The sequence below is a fragment of the Amia ocellicauda genome, chromosome 11 (genome assembly GCF_036373705.1).
Source record: "Amia ocellicauda isolate fAmiCal2 chromosome 11, fAmiCal2.hap1, whole genome shotgun sequence".
Lineage (NCBI taxonomy): Eukaryota > Metazoa > Chordata > Actinopteri > Amiiformes > Amiidae > Amia > Amia ocellicauda.
In genome coordinates, this window is record NC_089860.1 from 10558826 (window position 1) to 10569717 (window position 10892).

Here is a 10892-nt window from a genome sequence, read left to right on the forward strand (position 1 = left end):
TAGTCCACTTTCATGTGCACAATATTGTGAAGCACCTGGTTTCTATTTTCACCCGGGAAAGGAGTCTATGGGCACAAGAAGAAAGAGAGGAGAGCACATTAAAGGGTTACTCCAGACCCAAACTTTCAATATTCACATTCTGAGCTCGGGAATGCAAAAGCCACACACACACAGATCTTGTAAAAAGTCAATTCACAACTTAGACATGACTTATTAAAGCAGATCAATTATAGAACACAAAGTCTGCAATAATGGAATCCTACTGAAAACCAAACCTGGTTAACAAAACGTCCTGAAGGAGTTGCTATCGTAACCTGGCAATAAAGGTGTGTTTCGGTTGTGTGTGCGTGAGCGATCTGTATGAAATAAAATACTGATGTGTTTCAGCTTCTGCAACTATAATGTTAGGTTTTCAAAAAGTCTAATTAAGTCCTCAAGGATTGAATGAAATCCTACCTGGCCCTTGGTGGTATAGATTTAACTTTGCCTTGATGGCACTCAATGAAATCATTTTAATCATAATGAAACCACGAGAGGATCATGATCTTACCTCAACAGAGGCCTACTGCTTTCACTTTAATACTGCATTAGCTTATATATGAGGCTCTTGAATGGCTGAACCATTAAAAGCTTTCGCTTAGAGCAGTTTTCTCCCTGAAATCCAGATAATGCCTCAAGCTGTGGCACACAATTGGCTTAAAAGTCACAGAGATTCGACAGATTAAAAGAGTGCAACAGTTACCCCTGTGACTGGCTTGTGGACCGACTACACTACAGCCTTATCGGGAGACGTTTAACACTTTTCCAACTGAAGTCTTAAATTTGAAGTTCTGTTAAGAATACCCACCTCGCCAACCAGCATCTGAAAGATGACCACACCCAGCCCCCACCAGTCCACTGCCCGGGTGTACGATGATTTGGTGAGGACTTCTGGGGCGTAAAAGTCTGGGGTGCCGCACACTGTCCTAGTTCGGTCTTTATAGCCCATGCCTAGGCAGGAAAATTAAGAGGATTCCGGAAAAATATCACATTGTAAATTAAATATACAAATAAAAAAAATTAAATTATACATATACTAGGAAATCAAGAATTTTAATGTACCTTCCTTACACAGACCGAAGTCTGCAATTTTGACATAGCCAGCTGCGTCAAGCACCAAGTTGTCCAGCTTTAAGTCCCTGGAATGAAAATACAGTATAATCACTTGGATTGCAGAATATAGACAGAGCCTGTGTAACCAGGTTGAAATTATTATTTTTTTTGTTGTTGAAACTTCACCAAATCCTGATAAATATTGAATAATATGTGTTTTATTAAGTTCATAACATGTTTTGTACGGTTTAGAGTATATTCAAACTGAAGTGTTAATACCTGTACTGTTGCTTTAAGAGGTCTCAGTATTACGACGTCAACTCTGCGCCTCTCTCAGTTCGCGCTTTGCTCACTGAGAGGAGGTAATGATTTTTCCGCTGGTTATCATTAAGAGTTTATTTCGTTTTGTAGATAATATAATATAACCATATGCAGTTATAAAGTGAATGCTAGTCTTAAGAGTGTAAACATGCAGCCGTGTTGTCAAAATGTAAGCCCTGTAAATACACTTTTACAAGTTATACGGGAGACACATGTTTTTCAGTGCTACGGGGTTACCTGTGTGTTTATTTGCTAATAGGAGACTGACGAACTACGTGTGTGGAAGAGACTGCATGTTAAAGAACATTTTTCTGTTTTTTTACTGATTTGTACAGGTATGTTTATTCAGTTAGTTCATTATTTACACAAATATTTTACTGGTTGTGTTTAACATTCTGAAAACCATATGTAATCAAATGTATTGGAAATGTATTTTATTTCATTTTATTTTTAAAGTCATCTAAATCACTCTTGTGTTAACGTAGGAACTATGTTAACTTAGATTGCCTATGTAAGTGTAAATTAGCGCAGTTCGCGCTTTGCTCACTGAGAGGAGGAGACTGACGAACTACGTGTGTGGAAGAGACTGCATGTTAAAGAACATTTTTCTGTTTTTTACTGATTTGTACAGATACCACCGCCATACGGCTTGCATTAAAGGAGCAACCAGTAGCTGTTTGTAGTCCGGGTCCTTCCTTCCGTCAGCACAGTCACAATCACAGAACACAACGCAGATCACGTAGACGTCAACGGATGTGCATTTAGCCAGATATACGGCAGACCACGCACACCCGTTACAATGGTGCCGTGACCTTTCAAGGATTGGTCTAAAGATCGACGTCAGCTCGTTCACCGAGGGAGGCTGTTATCACTTTGGGTACTCAGGTATTTCTCTGGACTGTGCCAAGTATTTCACTGGACTTTTTTTTTTTTATAGTTAAATCCACGAATTGGGCTATTTCAGCGAAGACCGGACATAAAAAGGAGAAAAAAATATTGGCCAATATAACAACATCTATGAGACTGAATGATATGATTGTTCAACTTTGTTATTTGATGCTCTTTGATTTTTGCCACATTGTTGCTGATTCTATTTGATTTTGTTTTTCTCAGTTTCATTTGTGTGCAGAGTGACTGAAACATGGCAGAAGGTAAAACATATTCAGTTGAGAGTGAAGGTGATGATGCCGAACGTGCTTCCTTTGAGTGCCAGTTTGGTGTGGGTAGGGGGTTTCTCCATCGACCTCTAGAGACCAGAACACCAGGGCCTAGTGTTGCAGAGTTAGGCTCTCCACGATTTGCCTCTACCCGCTATGTAGATCATGTCAGGTCAAGGCAGGGTGAGCAGAGCCCAGACTTAGGTTCACTAATTACACAGTTAGCTGAACAGCTAGGCAAGTCAATTACAGCTCAGCTACAATCTGACAGGGCCTCACATAGCACCACAACACCCACCCCTATACAGCCTACAGAGACGACGCTACCTAATGTTAGTGTCATCATGCGGTCAGATGCAAGGGAGCCACCTATATTCAGAGGTGACGGCTCAGACAAGTTTACAGTTCACGAATGGGAAAATCTAATGTCTTTGTACTTAACGAAGCGAGCAGTCCCAGTCTCTGAGCATTCGCAAGAAATCCTGGCAAGGCTTATGGGCAAAGCAGGGGATGTGGTAAGGATAAAGCTGCGGAATGACAAATCTATTGACCACACTGCCAATCCTCACATAATCTTTGACATTCTGAAACAATACTTTAGCGAACTAACGTACTCAAGCATGCCTCTAGCGGATTTCTATAATACACTGCCCATGCCAGGTGAAGACGCTATGGAGTATTGGATCAGGCTGAATAAGACAGTGGATGTAGCAGTTGAGTGCCTAAAGAGACAGGGCCGTAGCATCGATGACCCAGGCCATGAAGTCAGCATGATGTTTATTAAACACTGTCCTGATGAGTCTCTCGCAGGTGTTTTCAAGTTCAAGTCTGCAGAGAAATGGTCGGCCTGTGAAATCCAAGAGAGGCTTGATGAGCACATGCAGGGTGAGAAGGCTCGAGCTGCAGCTGTTAAGCCACCTGAGTCAAGCACAGCAGTGCACAAAGTTCACTCCCAGTGTCAGGTGCCTGTGACTGACTCACATGTTCCGCACATCGCTGTTCCTGTAACTTCCCCGAATATTGCTGGTGTCGACAATGATTGCATGAAGAGCTTGGTAAGCTTGTTAGACCGACTAGTCACACAACAGACACAAGTGCCAGCTAAATTCGTCACTCAAGCGGCTGTGCCACATTTCTCCCAGAGGGCATGTAGGGTCTGTGGGACTCCTGATCATTCAACACTGTCTCACTGCAGACGGGAAAACAGATGTCTGAAGTGTTTATCCCCTGGTCACTGGAAAAGGGACTGTCAGCGGACCAACCAACGCAACCGCTTTCAGCCTGGCGACGGTGCTGGTGGGCAAAATCAGCAGTTAAACTAGGAGACCCACACCCGGGGAGGGGCGGTGTGGGTAACGTAGATGAATCCCTCTTTGACACCTGCGACCTGGCAAACCTATATGCGGATAGTTGCGCTGCTGCACCTAAGGGGTCTCGCGTAGTCATCCAAGCTGCTCAGAAGATCCAAGCCTTTGGCGAGCTGTTCTACACACCTGTCCTTGTCAATCACAATGTGCAACTTACAGGCATGTTAGACTCTGGCTCGATGGCATGTAGCATCAGTGAACACGCAGTTGAGAGACTCAGCTCTGCCGGTGTCTTACCTGAGAAACAGCACCCTGAAGAGAACATTGTCCTGATTGGCTGTGGTGGCTTGCAGGCTCGACCTGAGGGCTTTTATGACTTGGAGATGCAGATTTACGGTGTTCGCATTGTTGTACCCACCTTGGTTGTGCCCGGTCAGCATGACGATCTCATCTTGGGTTCCAATGTCATTAAACATCTGATACGGGTCCTGAAAAGTGACGACGGTTACTGGGATATTGCATCCAGACATGACCATCAGTCTGAACCTGAGGTTGATCGCTTCTTGTCGATGTTCACCAATGTCGAACGCTGGAGAGGGATTGCAGCCCCGGAAAAAATAGGCACTGTCAAGCTCACCCAGGCGGTGACACTCCTACCCAGACATGAACACTTGGTTTGGGGCAGACTCCCTGCTAATGTACCTATGTCACCTGGCAGCACAGTTGTTGTAGAACCGACCAGTTCAAAGGCCGTGCCACGAGGTGTGCTCGTAGGTCGTCTTGTCACACCTCTCTGGGGTGATGGGTGGGTGCCAATGACAGTTGTGAACCCTTCTGAGAAAGCGATCACCCTAAAGAGGAATTGCAAATTGGCGGATGTATCTCCATGCTTGGCAATCGAAGACCTAGATGCTTTCCAGGGTCTACAGGTTGCAGAGAAACCAAAGGACACAGAGCAACAACAATCACAGGCATTTAAGCAACGGCCTAATAGAGATAAACAACCAGATGCAGAGAATCCAGGAACTAACATCTCTTCCAGTGCCTGTCCTGATACTCCGCTGACAAAGAGTTTGGTTGAGTTAGGCCTTGGCGACATTGACATAAGCTCATGTCAGGTTAGTGAAGCCTGTAGGTCTCAGCTAACGCAGCTGCTAACCGAATACCAGGACATCTTCTCCAAGCACCCACTGGACTGTGGTGAAGTCCAGGGGTATACGCACCGCATTCATCTCACTGATGATCGGCCTTTTCGCTTACCATACAGGAGAGTTCCCCCAGCCCATTACCAGAAATTGAGGCAGGTTCTCACTGATATGGAGGAGAGAGGGATTATCAGGAAGTCGTCAAGTGAATATGCTTCGCCATTGGTGATGGTGTGGAAGAAGGACGGTGGGTTGCGTATTTGCACCGACTTCAGGTGGTTGAATGCCAGGTCTTTAAAGGACGCCCATCCATTGCCACACCAGTCTGACTGCTTGGCTGCCCTTGGTGGCAACTGCCTCTTCAGTACAATGGACCTCACCTCTGGCTTTTTCAACATTCCGATGCACGAAGACGACAAGAAATACACAGCTTTCACGACTCCCCTTGGACTGCATGAATACAACCGCATGCCACAGGGGCTGTGTAACAGTCCGGCATCCTTCATGAGGATGATGACTGGGATCTTTGGGGACATGAACTTCACGAAACTCCTGTGTTATCTTGATGATCTTTTAGTCTTCGCACCATCAGAGGAAGAGGCTCTGTCCAGGCTCCACACAGTGTTTCAGAGGTTACGGGAGAACAACTTAAAACTGGCCCCTAAGAAGTGCCATCTGTTGCAAAAACAAGTCGGCTTCCTTGGTCATGTCATCAACGGTGGGGGTGTGTCCGTTGACCCCACCAAGGTGGAGGTAATTTCTAAAATGAAAGTTCAAGATCTGATGGAGAATGATGAGTGCACGCCCTCTGTTCGGAGGATTAAATCATTCCTTGGCATGGTGTTTTATTATCAGCACTTCATCCCAAACTGTTCCTCCATTGCAAAACCTTTGTTTGCACTAACGGCAGGGCAAAAGAGACGAGGAAAGTTGGCGAAGGACAGGAAGTCTCTCGGTGTTTATCGCAAGCTTACTCCTGCAGATTGGTCTGTGGAATGTGAGGTCGCCTTTGACCAGTTGAAAACCATGCTGTTGGAATGTGTCGTACTTGCCCACCCAGACTTCGATGAACCATTTATCTTGTCAGTTGACGCGTCATTGGACGGGCTTGGTGCGGTGCTGTCTCAAGTGCCCCAAGGGGAATCCAAGGCCAGACCTATTGCTTTTGCGAGCAAGACACTCAGTGCATCACAGCGGAAATATCCTGCCCATAGACTGGAGTTCATGGCTTTGAAGTGGAGTGTATGCGATAAGTTTAGCCACTGGCTGAAGGGGCATAGCTTCACTGTTTGGACGGATAATAATCCACTTACTTACCTTCTAACTAAGCCAAAGCTTGACGCGTGTGAAATCCGCTGGGTGTCTAAACTTGCATCGTACAACTTTGATCTCAAACACCTGCCTGAAAGGAGAAATGTGGTGGCCGATGCCCTGAGCCGTGACCCTTTTTCAAAATCCATTGGACGGAGGCTGCTGAAGGAGCCGTATTCCAATCTGATTCAGGTAGCCAATGCCGTGGAGGAGGATTCTGTGCAGGATGTTTTCAGGGTCAGCTGCCAGTCCCAGACCCACAGATCTATAAACAACTCTGTGTGTAATGCGGCCGAGATCAGAGCTCTTTGTCAGGCACACTGTGACTGGGTGGATGCGGCAGAGTTCAGAGCACTCTGTTTAGCCCAACACGTTCAGCAGCTATCAAGTGGTCTGGATCTTTTGCCAGTGCTCTCTGCCCAGGAGCTACAGTTGAGTCAGCAGCAAGACATTGTCATCTCTCAGGTTTTACCCTTCATTGCCACCAGGAGGCGACCATCTAGGCGAGAAAGGCATGGTGCTGACTCAAATGTACTCAGGTTGTTCAAACAATGGGACAAGCTGGAAGTCCGTGATGGTGTTTTGTATAGGGTGACAAGGGACCCTGTTTCCAAGCAGAAAAGATCCCAGTACGTGTTGCCTCAGGGTCTAAAGGATAAAGCGTTGTCAGGCATCCACGATTTGGCAGGTCATCAGGGTCAAGATCGTACTCTTTCACTTGCGAGGCAGCGCTTTTATTGGCCTGATATGGAGAAAGATGTACGGGCGTATGTCAGATGTTGCCAAAGATGTGTGGTTGGAAAAACACCGGAACCTGCTGCTCGTGCACCCCTGGAAAGCATCAAGAGCTCTGCTCCAATGGAGTTGGTGTGCATGGATTTTTGGTCGGCAGAAGACAGCAAGCAGCGATCTGTGGACGTTCTAGTTGTCACCGACCACTTCACCAAACTCGCTCATGCATTCCCATGTCCCAATCAAACAGCAAAGCAGGTCGCAAAGAAGCTCTGGGATAATGTGTTCTGCGTTTATGGTTTCCCTGAAAGGATACATACTGATCAGGGCGCCAATTTCGAGAGCAGTTTGATTGCAGAGCTACTCCGGCTGGCTGGTGTTGCGAAATCCCATACAACAGCCTACCACCCAATGGGCAATGGGGGGACAGAGCGATTCAACCGCACTTTGGGCAGTATGCTCCGTACTCTTCCCCTCAAAGAAAAGCACCAGTGGCCTCAACAGATCCAGACCCTCACGTTCGCTTATAACGCCACTGTTCATGAGACTACAGGCTACGCGCCCTTTTTCCTCATGTTTGGGCGTGTCCCTAGACTGCCAGTTGACGTCATGTTCAAGCAGGGGTTGAATGACCCTGGAGTCGTTGACTATGACTCGTATGGCAAGTCTCTGCTTTCCTCCCTGCAAAGTGCTATGGAGATCGCCCAGAAACACTCATCAGCCGAGCAGCAACACCAGGCCCAGCAATACAACAGACGTGTCAAGGGTACTTCCCTGTCTGTAGGTGATCGTGTTCTGGTGGCAAATAAGACAGAACGTGGGAAGAGAAAGTTGGCCGACAAGTGGGAGGATGGGGTATACACAGTTGTGGGTGCGAATCCCAGCATCCATGTCTACAAAATACAAGATACAAATGGACACACAAGAGTTGTGCATAGGAATCTGTTACTTGAGGTCAACTTCCTGCCACTCCCTGGGATGTGTCAAGATGAATCTGAACATGCTGGTGACGTGTCATTGGAAAGTGAGGAGTCTGATCAGGAAGATTGCGACTCTGGTGATGAAACAGCTATTATGGTCGGAGTGATGCCTCAGGAAGACACTGCACAGGATTTGTCATGCTCTGGGGATGAGACGGAGCCTGCAGTCTTGTCGCCTGGAGACTGTCCCGAGTCTAAGTTGTCTGATTCACAAGAACTAGTCCCACCCGGTCTAGTTCCTAGTCCTGTTAGGGTCATTGTTGACAGTCCATCCACTGCACCTGCACCACATGTTGACACCTCAGTTCGCACTGACTCACACTCACACAGTGGATCGAATAGCCACATTAGGACACGTGCAGGGAGACTGGTGAAGTCAGTTAACAGATTGATAGAATCAATGATTCAGAAACCATTCCAAAAGGGTCCAAATATTTTACTTAGTGACTATTGAGCTTTAACATATGTTTAAAATGTGTATGCGCTGAGATTTTTGGTTTAGTGCAAAATTTGAGTGATATTATGTGTACAAATGTCTACAGGATAATATTTTCTGAGGTCAAGTGTTGTGTGGCGTACTAGGCGTCACATTAATCTAGGGGAATTTAGAGACCTGATCAACCTCTTTCTTTCCTGAACCTTGTATTTGAGGTAACTTTTAAGTTAACTGTGGACTAGGTCTACCTTTTCACTTGTGCCAGTTTGTGTCAGTAGTAGACATTTCCTCCTGTAAGACATTCCTCAATCAGGATGTTGGTGAATTTTAGGAGGGGTGAATGTAACCAGGTTGAAATTATTATTTTTTTTGTTGTTGAAACTTCACCAAATCCTGATAAATATTGAATAATATGTGTTTTATTAAGTTCATAACATGTTTTGTACGGTTTAGAGTATATTCAAACTGAAGTGTTAATACCTGTACTGTTGCTTTAAGAGGTCTCAGTATTACGACGTCAACTCTGCGCCTCTCTCAGTTCGCGCTTTGCTCACTGAGAGGAGGTAATGATTTTTCCGCTGGTTATCATTAAGAGTTTATTTCGTTTTGTAGATAATATAATATAACCATATGCAGTTATAAAGTGAATGCTAGTCTTAAGAGTGTAAACATGCAGCCGTGTTGTCAAAATGTAAGCCCTGTAAATACACTTTTACAAGTTATACGGGAGACACATGTTTTTCAGTGCTACGGGGTTACCTGTGTGTTTATTTGCTAATAGGAGACTGACGAACTACGTGTGTGGAAGAGACTGCATGTTAAAGAACATTTTTCTGTTTTTTTACTGATTTGTACAGGTATGTTTATTCAGTTAGTTCATTATTTACACAAATATTTTACTGGTTGTGTTTAACATTCTGAAAACCATATGTAATCAAATGTATTGGAAATGTATTTTATTTCATTTTATTTTTAAAGTCATCTAAATCACTCTTGTGTTAACGTAGGAACTATGTTAACTTAGATTGCCTATGTAAGTGTAAATTAGCGCAGTTCGCGCTTTGCTCACTGAGAGGAGGAGACTGACGAACTACGTGTGTGGAAGAGACTGCATGTTAAAGAACATTTTTCTGTTTTTTACTGATTTGTACAGATACCACCGCCATACGGCTTGCATTAAAGGAGCAACCAGTAGCTGTTTGTAGTCCGGGTCCTTCCTTCCGTCAGCACAGTCACAATCACAGAACACAACGCAGATCACGTAGACGTCAACGGATGTGCATTTAGCCAGATATACGGCAGACCACGCACACCCGTTACACCTGCCAGGAACACAAGAACTATTCCCCTGTCAACAATGAACAGAAACATACATTTCTCAAACTTGTTGCATTCAGGTACATGTCTGCACTGATTTTAGGACATGACTTCTATTATGAGGACTTGTGAGTGTCACAATAAATCATTTTCAAAATCTAAGAGAAATTCAGTGGGTGAATAGTTTAGGTTGGGTTTGATCTCAGTGAGACTAGATTTTTTCTTGCTTGTATATTGTACAAATGGCTGATGTGTGATAACTTACCTGTATACGATCTTCCGCTCGTGCAGGAACTGCAGGCCGTGCACCACACAGGCAGCAGAAAATCTGTTCAAGAAAAGACACCAGCGACACAAAAAGCAGTTTTTAAGCTCGGATTGCACTCGAGTGTGAATGAGCCGACAATTTCCTGTCAATGCAGGAACTCCAGCAACCTATGTTATTGGATCTAAAAGACAATACGAACAAAAACTGTCAATCTGGTCAACTGTCAATCTGCATACCTTCTGTAATAATGTAAATGATTAGTTGTGCTTTGTTTTGTTATTCGGAGGTTGTGTGCCAATGGTCAGGAATAATAATGTGCAATACTTTCTGAATATATAGGTACACAGTTCTGAAACGCACCTCAGGTATGACATCATTATTTTTACTTCTACCAAGATGGACGATTCACTTACACAGCCCGGGGCTCTGGAAACACTCCTGCCTGAACGTGCGTGATGAGGTCTCCCCCCGCAGCATACTCCATAATGAACCATACATGAACCTCCGTCTGAACGCAGGCGATCAGGTTCACCAAGAAGGGGTGCCGCACACTGCTCACGGTTTCCAAAATCCTTCTCTCACATTGGAACCTGAAGCGAGACAAAAGACACACAGCATGTGAATATACATTCATAAACAGCTTGGCTGAATAAGTCCAGAGATGCATTAAAATGGCAGCTTTCCTTCAGAGTAAGAAAGTGAAAACAGTCACTGAAGACCTTGCTAATGCAGTGTATTTGTGTACATCATTAAAAACATCACTAGGTTTGTTTATCTTTGCTCAGCTTTCAAACCCAGAAGCCTCAATACAATAAAAATGAAGCCA

The 10892-nt window shown here is 44.8% G+C and overlaps 1 long non-coding RNA gene across 1 annotated transcript; it reads left to right on the forward strand.

Annotated features, from left to right (window-relative positions):
- The first annotated feature begins 1090 nt into the window (after window positions 1-1090).
- On the forward strand, window positions 1091-9675 carry LOC136762934 (uncharacterized). The gene is made up of 2 exons (XR_010820937.1): window positions 1091-1454; window positions 1673-9675. It is a non-coding gene; the product is annotated as an uncharacterized LOC136762934 (long non-coding RNA).
- Window positions 9676-10892: the final 1217 nt, after the last annotated feature.